General features: G+C 35.9%; 1 protein-coding gene across 1 annotated transcript in view; it reads left to right on the top strand.

Annotated features, from left to right (window-relative positions):
- Aatf (apoptosis antagonizing transcription factor) overlaps positions 1-17,398 on the top strand; it is a 108,798-nt gene that overhangs the window by 26,221 nt on the left and 65,179 nt on the right. The gene's annotated exons all lie outside the window — the stretch shown is intronic.

The following is a 17,398-nucleotide window of genomic DNA, read 5'->3' as shown; positions in this document are numbered from 1 at the left end:
AAACAAATTGTGTTATATTACTCTGCAATAAAAAGGAATAAATCTCAATGGTATTATGCTAAGTGAAAGATGTCAGTCTCAAATGGTTATGCACTTTAAAATTTCACTTATGTAACATTCTGGAAAAGGTAAGACCACTGGGTGGAGCATTATCAGTTGCTAATACAGGTTGGAGTGGGGGAAGGGTTTGACTACTAACAGGCAGCCCAGCTTTCTTTGTCTCCTGTGAGTTTCCATTTTCTTCTCCATAAGTCTTGTTTCCTTGGAGTGTTTGCCACCTGTTTTCCACTGGTTCACTGTTGAACTTGGCTTGATTGTGAACAGTTTGCTTGGGGGGGGCGGCGGTAATAAGCAGTTGTTTGTTTATTCTCAGGTAACTCTGGGGATATTTATTATGGTAATGGATACATGATACAGTGCTTCTAGGGATAGAGGAATGGGCTACATCAACCTATATTGTCATTTTTGCTTGAAATATATATTTCTTTGGTACCTTACCTAGAAGAGAATAATAGATTGCACAGAGCTTCTGGATTTTGATGTGAGTTAGAACTGAAAAATGAGATGTCTTTAAACTCTTTTTCCTTCTCTCTTTGATAAGTGATATAATGTGGTTTGGACACTCAGAGATTCCTGAGATTCTAGGTTCTGGTTGATGATTTACTGCAAAATTGCTTATAAATTGAAGTAGAAAATGTTTTGCAGACCTGGCAGCTTTCTGGCTTCACACCCATTTGTCACCCAGCATTTCCCTTTGTGTATAGAACAAGAATTAATTAGGCTGCACTGCAGGAAAAGTTTATGGCTATAATTTATATAGGATGAATTTTTTTTTAAAGAGACAGCATTGTTTTGTTACACCTATATACATATAAGAGTGTGTGTGTGTGTGTGTAAAGTGGGCTTTTTTTCCCCCCTCAAAGCAGTATCTGTAAGCTTCTGGAGTAAACATTTTTCTGCTTAATGCAAGATGGTGGTGGAAAGATGCTTTTATGGTGATTGCTTTCTGATTAAACTGTTGGATTTTTTTGTTCAGTGTTTTTTAATTCATTGTGTACTAGGGAGAGCACTCAGGTGTAGGTTTGCATTTTAGACATTGGTCAGACTTGTCTGGTTTCCAGAGCTTTGTATTCTTTTGGTCTCTTGCAAGACTTGGGATTCTGTCTTTCTTAGGGTCTTGCTCATTCAATTAATGTTTTCATAATCAATGCAAGTCAGAACTTGCAATTTGTTCCTGATTTGCACATTAAAGAGCTCCATTAATTAAGAATCCTGGTGTTTGGCATGTTCCCGCAGGATCTGTGCATTATTTACATGGTGAAAGTGCAAGATGCAAGTTCTCAGTTGTAGTGGCAATTGCAGTTAATCCTGCTTTTTCTTTCTTTCATTTTGCTTGTGAATAACAATTATTTCACAACTCATTGAAACTCCTTAGGGACACATTGTACTAAAATAGGAACAAATGATCCAAATGAGAGGGTGATGGTAAAAGAGTAGAAAGTAAATTCTTTGTTTAAAGGGGAAAAACAAAGTCCCAGAAAATGTAGAATTTATGTTGTTTTTTTTTTGTTGTTGTTGTTGTTGATTCTTTCTCTTGGCTGAATATAAAAAGGGTGATAGTGTTCAGTTTTAGTTGTTTACTCTGAATTTGCAGGTCCCCCCCCCCCCATAATATTGTACTTCATTTTGAAGTTGCCTTTTATAACCCAAATGATCCCAGAAATGGACACAAACATAGCCATATGCTTCTGTTAAATGAGCTTTTTCATGAAATCACTTTTCAGGGGTGTTTGGGTTCTGTTACCATTTCTTTTGGAAGCCTTGGTCTAAACCAGTGGTGGTGTCCATCTTGATGTGTGAGAGGGTATAAAATGCAAGAAATGTGAAATCAAATCACTAGTTCAGCAGGTTCTTCCTTTCTAATTTTATCATGTCTAATGTTTATCTTATAGTTCTAGTACTGGTTGGTCTGTCTTCAAAAATACCAAGAGAAACTGCAAGGCATTTTCTGAAAGAATGGAGACATTTTTCCCCCTGATATTTATGAAACTTGTGAGGAATTTTATGGGTCTTGGCTTAATTTGACTTTGTGCTCTTCCATTATGTTAAAAAACATAAATATTTGGTAATATATCTTTTCTTAAAAATTGTAAACTGGGGCTGGGGCTGTAGCTCAGTGGCATAGCACTTGCCTAGCATGTGTGAGGCACTGAGTTCGATCCTTAGCACCACTTAAAAATCAACAAACAAAATAAAGGCATGCTGTTCATTTACAATTCCAAAAACATTTTTTTAAAATGTAAACAATGTAAGTGCACATAAAGGGAAAAATAAGTTTTCCTATTTCTTCAAGTTTCCACCTCTACTTCTCAGAGAAAACAACTAATAATTTGGGATGTGTTATTCTAGGTATGTTGGTATGTGTATTATTTTCTTTCATTAAGTCTTTTTTTGTGTGTTTTGTTATTTGGAGCTAGGGATCAAACTCAGGGGATGTGCTCTACCACTGAATTACACTTCAGCATTCCATTAATTTTTTTTATATTTTTTAGTTATACATGGACACAATATCTATATTTTGTTTATTTATTTTTATGTGGTGCTGAGGATCGAACCCAGTGCCTCGTGTGCGAGGCACAAGTTCTGCCACTGAGCCACAACCCCAGCCCATAAGTTTGGTTTTTTAATACTGGGATTGAATGTAAGGGCACTTCACCACTAAGCTACATCCCCAGTGCTTTTTATTTTTTTATTTCTTTTATTGGGTACTGGGTATTGAACTCAGGGACACTCGACCACTGAGCCACATCCCCAGCCCTATTTTGTATTTTATTTAGAGACAGTCTCACTGAGTTGCTAAGCACTTCACCATTGCTGAGGCTGGCTTTGAACTCACAATCCTCCTGCCTTCTCCTGAGCCACTGGGATTATAGGCATGCGCCACCACACCTGGCTCGCAGTGCTTTTTATTGTGAGACAGGGTCTCTCTAAATTGCCCATGCTGGTTTTGAACTGCAGTCCCTCTGCTTCAGCCTCCCATATAGCTGGAATTATAGGTGTACACCACTGTCTTCCTTTAACTTTTTTTTTTTTTTGCACTGGGGATTGAGCTCAGAGACATTTAGCCACTGAGCCACATCCCTGGCCCTATTTTGTATTTTGTTTAGAGGCAGGGTCTCACTGAGTTGCTTAGTGCCTTGCCATTGCTGAGACTGGCTTTGAACTCATGATTCTCCTGCCTTAGCCTTTGGAGCTGCTGGGAATTACAGAGTGCCCTACCTTCCTTTAACTTTTAATGGCAGTTTGACAAGGAAGGGGGATTTGTTGGGGAAGAGAAAAAAAACAAAACATAAGCTATAGTGTTACTTAAAATTTTTTGTATGTCAGCATACCTTTAAGACATAATTATCTGTTGATTATTATTATATTAAAATTATATTCAAAACCTTCCCTCAAATAAGTTGCCACATTTGAAAGTTAGCTATATGTGGAATATACTGGATTTTAGCTTGAGTTCTTTGTTAAATTTTTAATGCCTTTCTTATAATATTGATTGTTTTGCTTGGTGCTTAGTCTCAAATCTACCATTTCCAATTTTTCTTGAAATAGTTGAGTAAATCTGCCTCTGGAAAAATCCAGAATGCTACCTTTTTGAGAAGAGTTCTTAATTGGCTAGTCAGACCGTTTCATACAAGCAAAAGTTTGTTTCGTTTTGTTTTTTTAAAATTTTAATATTTATTTTTTTAGTTTTTCGGCAGACACAACATCTCTGTTTGTATGTGGTGCTGAGGATTGAACCTGGGCCGCATGCGTGCCAGGTGAGCGTGCTACCGCTTGAGCCACATCCTCAGCCCCAAGCAAAAGTTTTATAGGTAGAGAAGCTCTTCAGACAGTCTTAAAGATTCTTACATCTTAGAGATGGTGTATAACATATGCTGTACATGTTAACTTTGGTGAAGGTTCAGTGGGTAGTCATATAAACATTCTAAAGTAATTGGAAAGCATTTCTGGTGTCCTCAGTAAGGTTTATGAGATATAAATACATGATTGAGAAGATATCAAATAGGATTTTGAGAATAGGGATTATCAGTTTTTGTCTTGGTATTTTTATTGTGCAAGTACAATGTTGGATGCCCATGTACTTTAAAAGTCATAAAAATAGCCCTCATTTGTTTATGATACACTGGGTTAGGTCTTACTGCAGTCTGTAAAATAGGTGTTTGTAACTGTGTGGTAGATGAGGGAATCGAATCTTAGGTAATTTAAGGTTACCCAGATGATTTGAGGCAAAGCTTACATAGAAACTGAGGTCTGCTGTGCTTCACAGTTTTGCTCTTGGCCACACTGCCCAGTTCACCATGCATAGTTAACTTTCTTATCTGAAGTTTTCTCCCTACTTTCCAAGAAAGTATGAGAGAATACAGGTGTGAAATAAATGCCAAACCTTAAACAAATGAAGACAGGAGAAATATGGAGTGGAATTTGTTGTAGGACAGAAAGCTTCAAGCTCTAATAATAGATACATCCTTCAATTTTTCTAAAGATGATGTTTTTCTCTATACTCTTTTCTCATAGAAGAGCTAGATAGCCCCTCAGCTGATGTCTGTCCCCTATAGGCAGGTAAAACTTCTTAGTTGATAAAGAAATAGGTAGATAGGGGATTTTTTTTCTTGTAAACATAATATATATTCATTGTTATAATATGGAGGGTGAGGCAAAATTAGGAAATAGTTTCCCTTGATTCTTAGCAGTTAAGAGTTAAGTAGTTTTAATATGTTGGTATGTGGTATATATCTTTTCTAGTTTCTTTTTCTCTTGGGTGGTGTAGTTAGAACAAAAATGGAACCATATTCCATGTTGTTTTGTAGTCTGATTTTTTTTCTATTTAACAGAGATCGTGAATATTTTTCCATGTCATTAATTATTGTTCTATAGCATTATTTTTAATGATGGCATTGACTTTCCATCAGATGGGTACTTTAACCAATTCTTTATTATTGGACATTTGGATTGTTTCCAGGTTTTCATTTGTATAAATAATGCAATAAACATTGTTGTTACTAAATCTTTATTTGTATCTATGATTACTGTTATATAAAATAAATTTCTAGGTGTAGAATTAGTACATTTTCCAAGGATATGCACAATTCTAAGATTTTGATCTTTATCACCAAGTTGCCCTCCAGAAAAGTTGTACCAGTTTACATTCTCACCTTCTTTGTATGAATGTCAGTTTCCCTTATTCTTGTCAACACTGGGTATTATAATTTTGTTTCATCTTTGTCACTTTGATAAATGGAAGATAGTGTCTGTTTATTTTAATTTACATTTCTTTTAATTGACATTTCCCAGTGTTTAATGAGGGTAAGCATTTCTCCGTTACTTTTATTGGTCCTTGTTATTTCTTCTGTGAATCAAAAGGCAAAATTTCACAAAAAAAAGCTAGTTCTAGGGATGGATGATCTTGTCAATCTACCTTTGACCACCTCTGATTCTCCTAGTTGTATTTTAATCGATTTCTTCTTGTTTGATTATCTGTTGACAGGGAGAATTACATCTACTTTAGAAAATCTGTTTATATTCTTAAAGATCTTTATGTAATCTTAATTGCTTTTTAAAAAAATAATAGAAGTAAAACTTGTTTGTTATAAAAGTATTTTTTTTTTTTTGCAAACACAGCCAAGTATGTTCTTCCCTACTCCAAACAATACTGAAATATGTAACATAGTGGAATGCAAAAGTCCTCTTTTTAATATTTTCAGTATTTTTAACAATTTTGTTGAATATCCTTCCAGATATTTATGTGAGCACAAACTTTCAAAAAGGATAGGTAAGTTCATGCTTTACATCTTCCCATATCATTCTACCTTTTTTTCTTAAAAATATTTTGCTGTATTTGTTTTCTTTTTCTGAATATTTTTTCTAAATAATTTATGTAAATAACAATCACCATATCATTTTTCCTGTAAATATTTTGTATGGCTTTATCAAAATGAAGATATTTCTTATATAATGCTATCATCTCATTTAACCTAGTTCAGATTATCTCAAATATCCCCAAAACATTCTTTTTTTAAAAATTTTTTTAATATTTATTTTTTAGTTTTTGTTGGACACAACATCTTTATTTTATTTTTATGTGGTGCTGAGGATCGAACCCAGCGCCCCGCGCATGCCAGGTGAGCGCGCTACCGCTTGAGCCACATCCCCAGCCCCCCAAAACATTCTTGTGGTTTGTTTTAATTCAAACCATGTTCCACTTATACTTACCTATTCTCTAGCTGCACAAAATGTTTCCTTACTAAACTAAATTTTAAGTAGTCCCTTATAAATGAGCACTTAAGATATTTACAGTTTTAACCTATTATTATAAATAATCCTGAAAATATTATTTTTGTACCTAATTCTTTACTTTGATTTTTGTGATATTGGGAATTGAATCCAGGAATGAGGGACACTTTACCACTGAGATAAATCCCTAGCTTGTTTGTTTTTTGAGACAGGTTCTTGCTATGTTGCTTAGGGTCATGTAAGTTGCTGAGGCTGGCCTTGAACTTGAGATCCTTCTGTTTCAGCCTTCTAAGTCTCTGAGATTACAGGTATGTGCCATGCAGTAGGAGATAGATGTGTAAAACTTGGATACGTTTTGCCTGACTGCTTTCTGGATATGTTGTGCTAATTAAACTCTTACTAGTTGTAAATGCCCCCTAGAATTAAACACTGTCAGAAAAATATCACATTGTTTTATTAAGTTTAATTCATGAATGAAAAAAAAATTGTGGTATTGAGGAGCAAACCCAAGACCTTGCACTGCTCAGCAAATGTCCTACCACTGAGCTGTGTCCCAAGCCCAGCAAATTGTTTAGAGGGAGGTTAATATGAGATGTCATTTGTCACATTGTTTTAAATTTTTATGTCTTTTTAAACTTTTTTAGCAGTGAAGCTAAGCATCTTTTCTGATGTATTTGGCCTTTGTATTTTGGAGACTATTAATTCCGTTCTTAACATTCTCTTTTTCAGGTTAAAGAAGTGTTCCTTTGTCTTGTCCTATGGTACCTGCTCTCCTTCTATGTGATTTGGGCTTCCTTTAGTTTCCCCATTTTGTCTTTTCAAGTGCGTGAACCAAATTTGGACATGACATTTTTACAGAGCCTCACTAGTATTTTTTCTTGTGTGGCAGTATTGATGAGGGAAGTTTTGTCATTTCCTAGTAATTGACAATTTTATTACACTTTGTTCCCCAGATAGTTTTGATACATAACCCACAAGGGTACATTGATCTAGAAATTGAAAACTGTCCTTTTTTTTTTTTTAAAGCTTGTGGTAATGTTTCATTTTCTTCATTTGTAAAATGGTAAAATAATTATACTACGTCAAATGATTGTTGTGAGAATTGAAGTAGTTGTATACAAAGTTCTTTGGGTAGTGTGTGTAAGGACTTAGTAGTGTAAAGACTTAGTAGGTACTTATTGAGTGTTAACTGTTTAATCTTAAAGTGGAAGTATAGTCGTACGCTGTAGCCTTGGTCCCAGTGCTCTCCTCTTCTTGAAAGAGTTATGTGAATGAATATTAGACTACCCATATGGTTCTTTGAAGACTTGAAATGCACACATAGAAAGTACAGGCCAAAGAAAAAGATTAAAATGTAGAATATATTTAATTATATGTATATATTCAACCATATAGAGTCTGCCATTCGCCAGTAACAAGCATAACAAGGTTACTAGTTAGTAGTCTCTGCTTTCAAGGAGCTCATGAGAAGGCATGGATATATAGGTAAGCTGCTCTTAGTGCAAAAAGAACCATTTAAGTTGTTTTATTTGAACACAGCCTCTCATGGTGTTTTATTTTGAATTGGCGAATAAACAACCCTTATTTTACTAATATGCAAAGAAACAAAACAATTATTTATTTTCCGAGCCTCAGTTTATCCACATAAGTGGTGGCAGTTCTTAAGTCTTCTTTAGCATGCATTGTAACTCACCTAATTATTTTTATGATGGAAATTCCCAAGTCTAGTAAAATGTGTTTTGAGACTGTTGTGAGTAGCCCATGCATCTTATAACTGGTATGGTATAATAGGAAAATGTCAAGTTTGGCAACTTTGCATCTGTTAACAAAAGGTTTGTTTGTTGAGAATACATAGTTGACATTAAAGTTCAGAAATAAGTTGTCACCTTTGGTTTGCTCATCAGCATTTGGATTTGGAAATGATAGTATGACCAGATGTTCTGCCATGCAGCATAAGGCATCATCTCTCTGAAATGAAAGCATTTGTAGAATAGCTTTTATGGCCCAGGTGATGTGTTAGATGCTAGAGTGACAGCATGAGGTAGGCCTCTGCCCTGCAGCAGCTTAACGCAATGAAATCAGACTCCCAGCACAATGAAAATGTGATGATGGTGATATGAATGATCCTGGGAGAAGAGTGATTAATTCTGTGTGACATCTCTGTTTTTCAGAAAGGTGTTTTCTGAATTCCCATTTTATTTGGAGCTATTTCTATACCCATATGACTTTGAGAATTTAGGCGTTTGGTTAGGGACAGTTTCACCTAGGGACAGTTTCGTAGTATGGAAAAATCGGACTTTATTTTAAATGAAATGAGAGGGCCACTTGGATTTTTAATAAGTTTCCTTATGTTACAGTTTACTTTAAATTTTAATAAAATTTTAAATCATAGAAGTAATATGCTTATAAAATATTTAAGCAGTTCAAAAGCATATAAAATACAAATGAAAGTATCCACACTCTCCCTGTGTAACTGCTGTTAAGACAGTTTAAACAATTACTTGTAAATAAACTTGAATTTAAGAGCCTTGTATTCTGAGCATTAACTCTTTCTGTTTAAAGGGAGAAAATAAATTTCTCTTTTTAGGAAAAGTACTCAGGAGCAATGGAGGTTGTCTAGTAACTGTGAAGTAGAAGGTAACTGCAGTGCATTTCTGGAAGTACATTGATCAGTTAGATTGCTGTGTCCTATAGGGCTTTTTAAGGATTTATTGACATACTTCATCAAGGTATTTGAGAGAGTATTCAGGGAAACCTAAGAAATTCAGCAGTTCCTTTGCCTTCCTTATAAATTCATGCCTGGTCAGAAATTACAGCTTGAGTGGGATGTCCCTCCACAGAACTCAAATGCACACTATTTATCATGTTACTTAGTGTGGCAGTAATGTAAAATGTTACAGATTCTTTTTTTGTTGTTTCTTTCTGTGGGGGGCTCACCCACCATGTATTTTATCACGTCTTCATTTCTCCCTTATTTCAACTTTCACTTATTCCCTGAATTCCCCACATCAGTCTCCTAAAAGAAAAAAAAAAAAATAATAAGTTTTGTCTGCTGAGTCCTCTTTCTTATTTTATTTAATATGTCTTGGATTGAATGTTTCTCACAAAAACACTTTGCATTCAGAATTAGCCTCTCAAGTTGTTTTCTCCGCAGACTCCTCCATAGATTGCGTGCCTTTCTACTGTGGTGCCCTTTGAGGTATGAAAACCCAAGTCTGCTTGTGGCTTAGCCTTCGTGATTTTAGAATATAAGTACCTATACTCTGCTCCCACAAGGTTCTTTTAGTGTGACATTATTTAGCCATTAAAAAAAAGAAGCCTGCTTTTGGTCCACAGAACTGTCCAACACACTGGGTAAAATTCCTTACACTATTCCAGTTAAAAATCAGTCCTCATGATAGCGTGCCCATTTATTAAATCTGTGCTTGTCTCTACACACACACCTGTGCATGTGTATACTTACATTGATACATAAAAATTCTAATTGGACCTACATTGGAAAAATGATAGCCATTCATCCAAATGGTTGTTGTTGAGGAATTTGTAACCAGCAGTCCTCTTTCTTACTGGTAACGCCATTCTGCTTGGGGAATATAGAACAAGCCCAAACAGTAATACTGACAGAATTCGGAATTATGATACAGTGGAGCCTTCACGTAATTCTTTGTTGAAGAAGTTAGGGCCTAAATGTTAAGGCTTATTGTTATTCTGAGTTGATAATCTCTGCCTTGCTTTAATAATTTTTCCTCATGCCTGGGTAGCCCGCGAGTTGCACAATAATCACTCACACAGCTTTGTAATCAATGCCCAAAGTAATAGGATTCCTCTGGCCACCGGCAATTAATAAATTTGTGTCTTTTTTAAAACACTAGCAAGTCGGGCCTGAAATACGACTGACTGGCTCTCCTCATTTGCATATTTATTGCAGTGGAAAAATTCTTACCAGATGATTGATGCTGAGCCTGCCTCTTGAATTCCAAGCAGCACATTATTATGAAATGAAAAATGCCGGCCATACAGTTGATTAAAGTTGAAGACAGTGGAATCGGTGTTTTTTAAGATTGTGGGAGAATTAAAGGCATATTTTAATAGATGTTGACAAGAAGTGAACTAACAAAAGCAAAGCAAAGGATTTGCTTGAAAAGATTTAATCAAACGTCTTTCTTGGGGGATTAATTGCTGGGGATGACTAGTGCAAGTGGCAGGCTTGTGTGGATTTGAATGAAAAGTATTGTTCTCAGGCCAATATATCGTGTGTCATTTTGACCTATAGTTTAGCTCTAGTTCTGGAGTTACTTTTGAAGGAGGGAAAAAATGTTCTTGTACTCTGTAAATTCCAGTTCAATGTATTTTATCTGGGGTAATAGGAATGTGGGAGTTGATGTGTATTTGTATGTAAATCTGTTTGCCTATTTATTTTAAAATAGCTGTATAGACATTTAAAAATTGGTAAGATTAGCTTTATTTTACTTTATACATTCACTTTTTCTAATTTCCCCTCCATCCCATTGCCAGAAATTTTTACTTATTGGTTTATAATCTAATTAATGAACTGTGTGCCATGTCCAAACTGATTCTCTGCCTACAATTTTGGTGTGCTGGACAGCCTAGATGAATCAGGGAAAAAAATAAAGCTGTTAGGGGAAAATGGTTTTTAGATTGGTGACATTTTATATATAGAATGCTTGCATACGGGCAGCATGTAAATGAATACTGGAATATGAATACTAGTCCAATCCTAGTGCTGTAGATCTGTATAAGCAGAGCTTAAAAGAATTTTACCTTGTAGAAGGTGACGATTTTTGATAGTAATATGCCTTCTATTTCAATGATTTTTGGCTTTTTGAAATACCTACCCCTCCCCCCCCATTCTAGGGAATGAACCCAGAGGCACTTGAGCACTGAGCTATATCCCCATCCCTTTTTATTTTGCTTTGAGACAGGGTCTCCCTAAATTGCTGAGGGTCTTGCTAGTTGCTGAGCCTGGTATTGAACTTGTGATCCTCCTGCCTTAGCCTCTCCAATCGCTGGGATTACAGGTGTGCATCATCGTGCCCTGCTAAAATAGACAATGACACATTTATTGTTTTTCACCTTACTTCTGTGAGATAAGTAAGCCAAGAATTATCTACATTTTGGAAATGAGAACACTGAGATTCACAGATTAAATTGGTCCTTTCGGCATATCATGACTAGTCAGTGTGAGTTAAAGTGCTGGGCTCCTAACCCTCAATAAAGTAGTCTTTCTATTTATTTTCTACTTAGAGTTATTCCTAAAGCTGGTGATCAGATGCTTAGGTTGAAGCTTGGTAAAATGGTGAGGCAGATGTCCTCCTTAATCTCCTCTTCAAGGAAAGACTTCTTGAAGTGGACCATGTAGGGCAAAATAAACTAGATATCTTTGACAGTTTCTATTTGTTTTGTGGCCATGTGACACAAAGGAGAGTAAAGAAAGCATATTTGGCTGTTTTTCTTAACATTTAACTCTTGTAATAATTGGGAGAAAAATTAGAGGTAAATTAGAAACGGTTGATTTCAACTTATTATTCACAGGGTTAAACAAATAGAATTCAGTACTATATGAATAATAAAGAGGGCTTGCTTTATTTGTTTTGGCTGGGAGAAATTCACTCTTGGATTCCAGACTCTAGGAAAGTCTTCCCTCACTGTTGTCAGCTTTGGCTTTGAGGAGTCTGCCTACCTCCAGCAAAGGATTGTTCCTTTTTGTCTTCAGGTTTTACACACCATCTAGACAAAAATGTGACCCTCAGGTTGCAAAGAAATGATTATTGGGTTCTGTTTGCTAAATACCTTCACAAGAAATTGTCAAGGTGTTGGGCCATTGGTGACATTTACTTTAATAAACTTTTTTTTTTGGTAGTGGTTAGAAGCACAGAATTGCAGATTTCATCTCTGGTAGGTCTCTTGACATTTTGATGCATGGTGGTGCTATCCCTGAATGGAGCTTAAATACTGGCTACTTTCTGAGTGGGTGAGGGGGTGTATAAAATGAGAACATATGAGAAAGTATTAACACAAAGGCACACTTTGATTTACTGATATTGGCTCTCTACTTTCTTGTTGGATTGATATGCTGTCTCATATATCTGCAATGGATTTTTTAAAAACTGACTTGAACAAAATGAAAGGCTTGTGTAGCTGCTTGAAAGTGGCCCTTAAAAGTTGTAGTCTTTTGTTTGATGTTTTGACAATTCTTGGTTATACTACATGTTGGAGTGGAGTTATGACTTGCTTGTTGGCTTGTGTTGTTCTTGATTTCAAGTTTCAAATTATGGACACATGGTGCCTACAGGAAGTAAGGGACAGGCACTTGGCTCTTCCTAAACTTTTAATTTTTTTATCGTGTTAAAAAACATATAACAGAAAATTTACTAATTTTTACCACTTTTAAATATACAGTCCAGTAGTGTAAGTATATCCACATTGCTATGCAAATGGTAGTGTTTGCCTAGCTTTCGTGAGGACCTGGATTCAATTCCAAGCACCACAACAACATAGAGATAAAGTAGTAATAATAGTTACCAGAGCTTTGTATATTGGTTGTTAGTTATATACATGTCAAAACTGATCAAATTGCATACTTCAAATATGTGCATTTTATAGTACTTCAATTTTACCTCAGTAAAGCTATGGGGAAAAAAAAGTAGTTATCAGAGATTGGGAAAGAGGGGAACTGGGGAAATATTGTTTAATGAATACACTGGTATGGTGAAAAAATTTTGGTGGTAGATAGTAGTAATGGTTATGCAACAATCTAAATGTATTTAATAGCACTGAACTGTATACTTAAAATAGTTGAAATGGTAACATAATGTATATTTTACCACAATTTTTAAAAAGATCCCCCAAGACTAGAGTATAATAAATAATCCTACCATCCCATTTATCTCTGTAGAGAAAAAAAGTCATCTGTATTACTTCAAACTGAACCTCTTCAAAAAGAACAGGAAAAAAACCGTGGAGTATTGTTTAGATTTTTAAAAAGAAGGAAATTCTGATATATGCTACAACATGGATGAACCTTGAGGATGTTAAGCCAAGGAAATAAACCAATTATAAAAAGACAAATAGTTTATGGTTTTACTTATATAAGCTAGCTGCAGTCATCAGAATCATGAAAACAGAAAGTAGAATGGTGTTTGTGGGAGGCTACAGGGATGAGGAAAGGGGAGTTATTTAATGTGTAGGACTTTCAGTTTTGAAAGAAAAAAGTACTAGAGATTGACTGCATGACAATGTGAATATACTTACACTACTGAACTTAATGTATATTTTAAAATGGTAAAAATTGGGAAATTTTTTGTTATTTTGTTAACACGATAAAAAAATAAAAAGGTTAGGAAGAACAAAGTACCTGTGCCTTACTTCCTGTAGGCACTATTTATTTTCCATGATCTAAAACTTGAAATCAGAAACCACACAGGGAAGAAGCTGCAAAGTAGTCTACAATGTTTATAGCTGCTCACCAACAAGCAAGTCACAATTCTCACATGTAGCATAACCAAGAATCGTCAAAATATCCAACAAAAGACTATAACTTGGTTTTTTTTTTTTTGGTACTTGCGATTGAACTCAGGGACACTCAGCCACTGAGCCACATCCCCAACCCTATTTTGTATTTTATTTAGAGACAGGGTCTCACTGAGTTGCTTAGTTCCTTGCTGTTGCTGAGGCTGGCTTTCAACTCAGGATCCTCCTGTCTTAGCCTTCAGAGCCATTGGGATTACAGGTATGCACCACTGCACCCAGCTAAGACTACTTTTTTTTTTTATACCTTTATTTTTATGTGGTTCTGAAGATTGAACCCAGCGCCTCACACGTGCTAGTTGAGCTCTCTACCTCTGAGCCACAACCCCAGCCCATATCTTTATTTTATTTTATTTTTTAAAAATCTTTTCCTTTGTGTGTCTGTCCTAACACACACTTCTCACAAAGGCTTTAGTCATATTGGGTCAGGGCCACCTGAATGACCTTATTTTATTTTATTTTTTAAGAGAGAGAGAATTTTTCAATATTTATTTTTTTTTAGTTTTCGGCAGACACAACATCTTTGTTTGTATGTGGTGCTGAGGATTGAACCCTGGGCCACATGCATGCCAGGCGAGCGCGCTACCGCTTGAACCACATCCCCAGCCATATCTTTATTTTTATTTATTTATTTTTACGTGGTGCTGAGGATCGAACCCAGAGCCTCACACATATGAGGCAAGTGCTCTACCACTGAGCTACAATCCCAGCCCCTAAGACTACCACTTTTAAGGGCCATTTTCAGGTAGCTATACAAGCCTTTAATTTTGTTCAAGTCAGTTTTAAAAAATTTATTGCAGATGTGTCAGACAGCATATACCTATATATGTCTCTGAATTAAACTATTTTAAGTACTTCATTTAAGTGTAATTATATAACATTTTTCCTTTTGTGCAACTGGCTTATTTTACTTAGCCTAATGTTTTCAAAGGTTGGCCTGGAGAATCTTTAAAACTACTTTGCAAGCCAAGCAGGGTGGCATACTCCCATAATTTCATCAGTTTAGGAGGCTGAGGCAGGAGGATTGCAACTTGGTGAGACCCTGTGTCAAAATAGAAAGGGCTGAGGATGTGGCTCAGTATTTAAGTGCCTCTGGGTTCAGTCTCTGGTACCAACAAAACAAAACAAAACAAAAAAACCAACCAAACAAACAAAAAAACCAAACCAAACACACACTTTGCAAATACAAAATGGGTTTAGGGTTTCTTTGTGGAAAAAATAAGATCTATTCCTTATTTATTTATTTATTTTTATGTGGTGCTGAGGATCGAACCCAGGGCCTCGCACATGCTAGGCTAGCACTCTACCACTGAGCTACAAACTCGGTCCAAGATCTGTTTCTTAAGATATAGCCATTTGGACTGGAATAGCTCAGTGGTAGAACATTTGCCTGCATGTGCAAGGCCCTAAATTCAATCCCTAGCACTGCAAACAAACAATCTGTATGACCATTTCTAGAAAAGAAGGTAAAAGCAATGGTTAATATTTATGTATTTCACTCATTTGGATGAAATAAATACATTTTCATGGGCACTCTTCCAAGTATTAGTTTTTTTTTTTTTTTTTTTTATTAAGACTTGCTACAACATATACTTTCAGAACTCTAGCTACTATGGAATATCTGTTTAAAATAATCGGCTCCTTTCACAGATAGTCATTTGAGGTAACATATTTGTACTTACCATTTGAAGTCTTTACTTTTCTCCCTCCTTTGAAAATTTTCTATCTATTTACATAAATTTGTATTGTTCTACTTACCTAGCACATTTAGACTGAGTAAATTTTGCTTTTAAAATTGTTACCTCTTTATTCTTTTTTTTTTCTTTTGACTACTTTTCATCTTGTTTATATTTGATCCATTTCCCAAAGTTAACAGAAAGAAAAATTCGTTTGTATTACTTTTTTCTTCTTCATGAAAAACGTTATTTCCATATTTGGTGGAACAGAGTTATGTTTTGTTTTGTTTCCCTCTCTTTTTCCCCTACTCCCCCTCTCTCTCAAGATTGAGAGAAACTAGGCCTGGTGGCTTATATTTATAATCCTAGCTACTGAGGAGGCTGAGGCAGGAGGATCACAAGTTGGAGACCAGCTCAGGTAACTTAGTGAGACCCTGTATCAAAATAAAATTAAAAAGGGCTGGGGGTATAGCTCAGTGGCAAAGTGCTTACCCAGCATGCATGAATCCCTGAGTTTGATCCCCAGTACCACAAAAGAAAAAAGAACGGGGGCGGGGGGGGGGGGTGGCGAAAAAGATTGAGAGCAACAGGTTTAGACTCTTGATTTGCAACACAAGGCATTCTGGACTTTTTTTTTTTGAGGGGCGGTTTATATATTCTAAAGTCCTCCTAAATGGCACAGATATACATTGATTATAGAAGGATTAGAGTATGGGATTTAGAAAAGATATGATCAAGGGTTTTATATTATTTTAAACAAGGAAGTTGTATTTACATAGTTTTATATGCAGATTATTTGAAGCCATGCAAAGTAGTTACTGGGTCAGGTGATCCTTCTGATCACTCTGTGAAGGCTTTCCCAGGTAGGTTAGCTCTAAGCCTTATGTTGAAATAGAAGGCTGCAGTAGGACACACGTGGAGAGCTGTCTAACCTGTGTTGGTGCCTCGTTGAAATGGGATTGTAAATGCAAAAGGGATTTGTGGCTGGGTGAGAAGGCTGGTCAAGCTGGGTAAGGTAGAAGCAGAAGCAGAAAAGAAAGAATAAGATATTACTGATGTTTGGGCTGAAGTTAGTGTGGAACATAAAAAAAAGAAGTAGGAATTGTTGAATGGAAGTAGGGATGCTTGTGAGATTACAGTTACTTAAACAAAGAGTGGGGCATGGTGGTGGGCCCCTGAAATCCCAACAGCTAGGGAGGCTGAGGCAGAAGGATCATAAATTTGAGGCCAGCCTGGGCAGCTAAGCGAGACCCTGTCTCAAAACAGAAAAAGGGCTGGGGCTGTAGCTCGGTAGTAGTGTACTTCTGCGTTCAATCTCTGGTACTACCAAAAAAGAAAAAAAAAATTAAAAAAGAAAAGGAAGAAGTGATGATATGAATATGGCCAGAGATAAATGGACAAGTTACCAGTGATAATATGAATGGAAAATACAGATTTAACAACCAGTTAAAACCCCCAAATATCATTGATCTCCTATAAAATCACACTAAGCAGAAAAGAGAAATTTGGACAAGGAAGAAGTATTAGGGAAAGAAGATCTGTTTCTGACATGATATGTTTGAAGGTGGGATAGAGCATTCATATGAAAATTTTTTTGCCAGTTTGATTATAGGAGAGGAATGAGTGCTCTCATTCCTGGTAAATGGCAATTACCAGTGTCTGGTTAACCTCCTTAGTAGGATTATTCTGGTAGAGAAGTTACAGTGTTCTCAGTTTTTATTCTGAAAGTTCTTAGTCAAAACCTACATACCTGGTCCTAATTGGCTATATACAAATGCATCCTGTTGGCCACGAGAATCAGGTGAGAACATCATCTCCATACAGGTGTTTAATATACAGTTTAGTATTGCAAATAGAAAGTCTTAAACCTGAATGTTAATATA

This window comes from Marmota monax, unplaced genomic scaffold (genome assembly GCF_021218885.2).
Source record: "Marmota monax isolate L192 unplaced genomic scaffold, Marmota_monax_Labrador192_F-V1.1 WCK01_AAM20220418_F8-fsc00171, whole genome shotgun sequence".
In the NCBI taxonomy this organism is placed as follows: domain Eukaryota; kingdom Metazoa; phylum Chordata; class Mammalia; order Rodentia; family Sciuridae; genus Marmota; species Marmota monax.
Note: the sequence above shows the minus strand (reverse complement) of the source record. Positions and strands in the feature narration are given on the sequence as shown.